Raw genomic sequence first — 6,226 nt, forward strand, 5'->3', positions numbered from 1 at the left:
TTCATGATTGCTATAAATTGTTGGGTTTATCATATTATGAACTATGCTTTTAATGTATAAAATCATCATACGAATAATATTTATTACAAATTTCTATTCGAAATTATATATTATTTAATAATATCAAATCAAATCAAACATCTTTAAGCAATTTTAGACAAAAAACAAGATTATTCATATTTTTTTGTAATTTGTGATCATATAATATGAATAAAATTTTATTCTAAATAAAGTATTTACAAATTTAACAATGAATGAAATTATTTGCTTAATAATATATTTTCAATTTATAAACTGTATCTGATCGTGTTTTTAAAATACCCCGAAATTGATCACTAAAATCATTTACATATATCGAAGATTACTATACCTAATATAAATAAATATGACGGAAATCTTCTTCTTTAGACTAATTTCGATTTAATTAATTTGACAGAAACTTTCCATCTTTGATTTTTTTGTCCAATTAAATTAGGAGAAATCTTTGATCTTAATTCTTCTATGAAATCACGGAAATATTCAATTTGATGAATTCACATAACAAAAAAGATGGAAATGTTTATTTTACTTAAAGTAATCAAATATGACAATTAATATTGATAGGGTGTGACATTTTATCTCAACAAATATCACAGATATTAATTTATAAATTGCAATTTATAATGGTATGCTATTTTTTATTTATGGATTAAGTTTCTTCTTTTAGTAAATTCCATCTATGATGTGTAGACAGCCTATTAGGAATATTGCACAAAAATTTAATGCATCTTTTGACACCTTACCCCAATCTATCTTCATCAACTGCTCTTCTTCTCTCAAATATGAGATGTGTTCAAGTGTCTTGCGGAGTGTGAAAGCTTGCATGTATGCTTCTATTTCGTCCATGATTTACGACTCATTAACATATTTTTTATGGAATTTTGTAACCACCCCATCCAAAGTCATTACATATGATATTATTTTTGTTTTATCTTTCTAAATAGTATTTATTTGTTATTTGTAATTTAAAGTATTTGAGTTATATAAAAATAGCTGTAAATAATTACAAGTAATCTTATTTTTCTTTATAAATATTCAAATGCTGCATCACAAATATTAGTTTGTATAGAAGCTGTAAATAGCTAGACGTAATGCTATTTATATCGATTAAAATATACAAACAGTATATCACAAATATAGTTTATATAATTGCGACTTTGTATAGTATTTAATGTTGTTTATCATCGGTTAAAATATCTAATTCATATAGTTATATGTAATCCTAATTATATCGAGTAAAATGTATAGATTGTGTACTAAAATAAATTTAGTACGCATAATTACTGTTTAAATAGTATATAATGTTATTTATTGATTAAAATATCTGGTTTATATAATTACAGCTGTAAATAGTTATATGCAATCCTAATTATATCGAGTAAAATGTATAGATTGTGTACTAAAATAAATTTAGTGCGTATAATTACTGTTTAAATAGTATATAATGTTGTTTATTGATTAAAATATCTGATTCATATAGGTATATGTAATCCTAATTATATCGAGTAAAATGTATAGATTGTGTATACTACAACAAATATAGCGCGCATAATTGCAATTTAAATAATAATCTATATCGTTTTCATCGATCAAATTTATAGATTGTTATCACGAATATTAATTTGTATGAAAGCTGTAAATAATAATGCTTTGATTGCTTTTATCCATTAAAATGTCTAGACAGAACAATATATTAATATCAAGTATTGATTAATGCATTGATACTATTGACCTATCAAAGTCACGAATTTTAGATTATCTTTAATATGAATAAATAATCAAGAACCAATATTCTGACTTAATATTTCCTTTACAATGTTAAATATGAAACGAATATTCTTCTGTTTTTAAAATTTTTAGAATAAAAGTATGCTTTATCTCAATTTGATTTAAACGATAAGATATATAAATCATTCTTCACCCTTTTTTAATTATGACAGTCTACAAGATGCTATCAATTACCAATACTTCTTCAGTTGATAAATACTATTGAATAAAATTAAATTGAAATCACGATTAATTGATTTATTAAACTGTCAAAAAATTGGAGTAATTTTATTTCCCTCCGACGAACAAAATTTTCATCTATAAAAAGATAGAAATAAGAAAAGAAAAGGGGTATCACTTTAGCGAAAACAATAACACAACAAAATTATATACACAATATAAAAAATGATATTTATTGAGAACCAGTTCGTGGAAACAACTGGTATAGCTATTCTGATGTTTATATTCACATTTGCATTTTCATACGGTTACAAACTAGTTAAAAAACCAAAAATGTCGACGTACTTCAAATGCTTTGCTGCTGGTGTGATTTTAGCAACAATAATTTTTGATATTGCAAAGGATTTATATGCAGATAATAGCGGCTTTATAGCAATATTTACCGCTGGTATAAGCTTTCTATTTCTTTTTTGGATAGATAAGTTGTATTTATCAAAAACAGGAAATCATGATTGTATCCCTGAAGACGCAACTCTAAAAAAAGCAGTTATTTTTGTACTGGCTTTGAGCATACACTCATTTTTAGAAGGACTTGGGTTCGCTAGCAGAGGTAACACAACAAAATTATTTATTTATTTAATTAGTTTATTTGGCCACAAATGGATTGAAGCCTTTGTTTTGGGTGTTTCTATTTTGAGTGCACCATTTATGAAACGAACGGCTTTGATGTTGATTACTTTGTATAGTGCGTTAACTCCGCTTGGTATGATGATCGGGGTTTTACTTCTTAAGATTGGAAAAGAGTATAGTTCACATCTCCCGATTATTGAAATACTGACTGGGCTGAGTGTCGGTTCTTTTCTTTATATTGGGTTTGTCGAGATGCTGTCATCTGAATTTGAACATCATCATGATCACAACGTCAAAGAAAATTCGGATAACACACAAGGTGCTGTTAGAAAGAAATTAGCAGCGATAACCTTCGGATTTTGTTCAATGAGTGTTGTATTTAAAATTCTTAGCGTGATAGAAGAAAAAGAATAAATTAACGAATAAAGAATAATCTTTGAAAGCTATTTATTGTTAGTTTTATGTGATTACTCTTTTCAAAGAAAGCAATATTTAAGATGGCTCTTTAGAGAGGACATTTTTATATTTATTCAACTCTTATCTTCTTTGCAGACTTCTTTTTTCAAGACTTATTAATTCAATTGTTTTCTTCAATCCATGTTTATATTTATTCAACTCTTATCTTCTTTGCAGACTTCTTTTTTCAAGACTTATTAATTCAATTGTTTTCTTCAATCCATGTTTTATCTATTCAACTAATATCTTCTTTATAGACTTATTAATTCAAGTGTTTTCTTCAATCCATGTTTATATTTATTCAACTCTTATCTTCTTTGCAGACTTCTTTTTTCAAGACTTATTAATTCAATTGTTTTCTTCAATCCATGTTTATATTTATTCAACTCTTATCTTCTTTGCAGACTTCTTTTTTCAAGACTTATTAATTCAATTGTTTTCTTCAATCCATGTTTTATCTATTCAACTAATATCTTCTTTATAGACTTATTAATTCAAGTGTTTTCTTCAATCCATGTTTATATTTATTCAACTCTTATCTTCTTTGCAGACTTCTTTTTTCAAGACTTATTAATTCAATTGTTTTCTTCAATCCATGTTTATATTTATTCGACTCTTATCTATCTTCTTTATAGACTTCTTTTTTCAAGACTTATTAATTCAATTGTTTTCTTCCATCCATGTTTTATCTATTCAACTAATATCTTCTTTATAGACTTATTAATTCAAGTGTTTTCTTCAATCCATGTTTATATTTATTCAACTAATATCTTCTTTGCAGACTTCTTTTTTCAAGACTTATTAATTCAATTGTTTTCTTCAATCCATGTTTATATTTATTCGACTCTTATCTATCTTCTTTATAGACTTCTTTTTTCAAGACTTATTAATTCAATTGTTTTCTTCCATCCATGTTTTATCTATTCAACTCATATCTTCTTTTCACGGCTTTTTATTCAACTCTCTTTTTAACCCGATAATCACGCCGATTATTTGTTTCGATTAGTATTACCACATATTAATAACAAATAAAAAAATACAATTTTTATATATAAGAATCTAACTATTAACAGTTAAAGATGATGTTTGTTTTTAGTTTTAATATAATTCTAAATCTGAATATACACAATTAAATAGAAAATTTAATACAATGAAATTCAGAAACAACAGATAAAGTAAATTATTAGGATTAGTTTAAAAATTTAATGCATATAAGCAATTATATGTGAACAAAATTAAAAGTTTATAAAGAAATATTTATTTTTTTTGAACTTTAGATATTAATGCCAAACGATTCAGATTAATATATGAATTACAAAAATAAATTATAACTTTATTCTTCATATCTAAAAAGCTAAATATTAAAAAAATTCGGATATAAATATTCGGATTTAATTTAATCAATTGTAAAAGAAAAATATTATTACTTTAAACTCTTAATATCATATTTTATATGTTTATTTTGGGGATAATTTTTCATTTTAGCTCGCGAAATAATTTAGATTGCTCTATTTTACAGATTTTCTGTGTATTCTTTTCAAGCGATCATCCTTAAAGTCTTAAATACATATTCTACGCTCAATAATTATACATTCAATTGTTTTTCTCAATACTATTGTTTATGTATAGCTCCTGTTGGCATCTCCTTTCTTTAATATACGACCTATGGTATTTTATGGCAACATAATCCCATGAAACAAAAAAATAACATAGTATTACATTTACTTGTAGGTAAAATATAAATATTAAGGGCAAATCAGATATGAAAAATAAAATTAATTATATATAAAACGCTTTGTTTATATATCTGATGATTATTATGACCTATAAAAATATTCTTAAAAATTGAATATGCAATATAATAAGTGGGTTTATACTATATATATGCTAAAAAGTACTAGGATACATTTACAAAATTCAATATAAACTAAACAATTTGCATATCTTTAAAGCTAGATATGTGATATATGCCAATATTCTTCTATATACCAAAAAGTTTAAAATAGTTTCGATATACATTACAAAATACAATTATTTTCTAGATTATTTTATTAAAAAAGAATAGATTATGTGTTTTTCCGGGTTCTTTTAGCATAATTTGTAAAATAATGGTATGTTTTTTTGCTGTTGAACTATATTAATCAAATCGAATATTTGAAGTATTGTCTTAACACTAATAGATGCCATTTACAGAACGTACCTTAAAGTAATAAAAACAAGCCAATAGTATTTTATTAAATAATATACAACCGATACCTGCTACTATATATTTCAAAACCCGCAACATCTTATTAAAATAGATTTTTTAATTTTCTACAAATAATAACTAGACAATTCTTTCTTTTATACGAAAAATTGAAGACATATTATGATAAAATTATATTTTATTTATTTTTAAAGGTTTTTGAATTTGGTATAAAACATTAAATCTTGCAAAATATAAATTATATGCATATATTTAAATTATTTGAAGACTGTGTATGAATAATACAAAAATATACATATAAACTTGATATTTAAAGTAATTTTTTGCCTCAAAACCACTTATCATTAATTTAAATATCGAAATTTTTCGTGCATTAAGTAAAAATTCACAGTTTTTATAATTTTTGCGTCTGGTTTTTTTAATTTTTACATATTTTAATATAAATTCACGAAAATCTTGGTGTACCACTAAATATTCACAATGTAAAAAATACCAATAGGTAGCATTAAAAAAATGACAAAAATTAAAGCGACGTAAATATTTGACCAGGAATTATGAATTGGAATGGTAAGAGTTTTTTATCCTTATTGAGAACAAGGCATTGATAAATAACCAAAATGGCCATTAATTTCTCCTGGGTGCAAAAAACAGCAGAAACTATTAGACCGATACACAGTATATAAAGATTTCAACTTAGAGATACACGAAAATATAAGCTGAAACAACTTGAGTATATTGATAAAAGTAATTACGATCAATAAAGGCGATTAATAGGATGAAGTTGGTTTATAGAAACTTTGATCAGATTCAAGCAATAAAATCAAAAAATTTGGATCGTTTTTATTTATTATATAATTGAAAGGAACATGAATATAAATAATATGTATTCTTAAAATAGTAGATGTGTGAATATCCATATGTGAAGGATCAAAATAATTATTGAGCTTA

Source organism: Rhyacophila brunnea, unplaced genomic scaffold (genome assembly GCF_057557595.1).
Source record: "Rhyacophila brunnea isolate RB1 unplaced genomic scaffold, BYU_Rbru_1.0 scaffold_70, whole genome shotgun sequence".
Taxonomy (NCBI): Eukaryota; Metazoa; Arthropoda; class Insecta; order Trichoptera; family Rhyacophilidae; genus Rhyacophila; species Rhyacophila brunnea.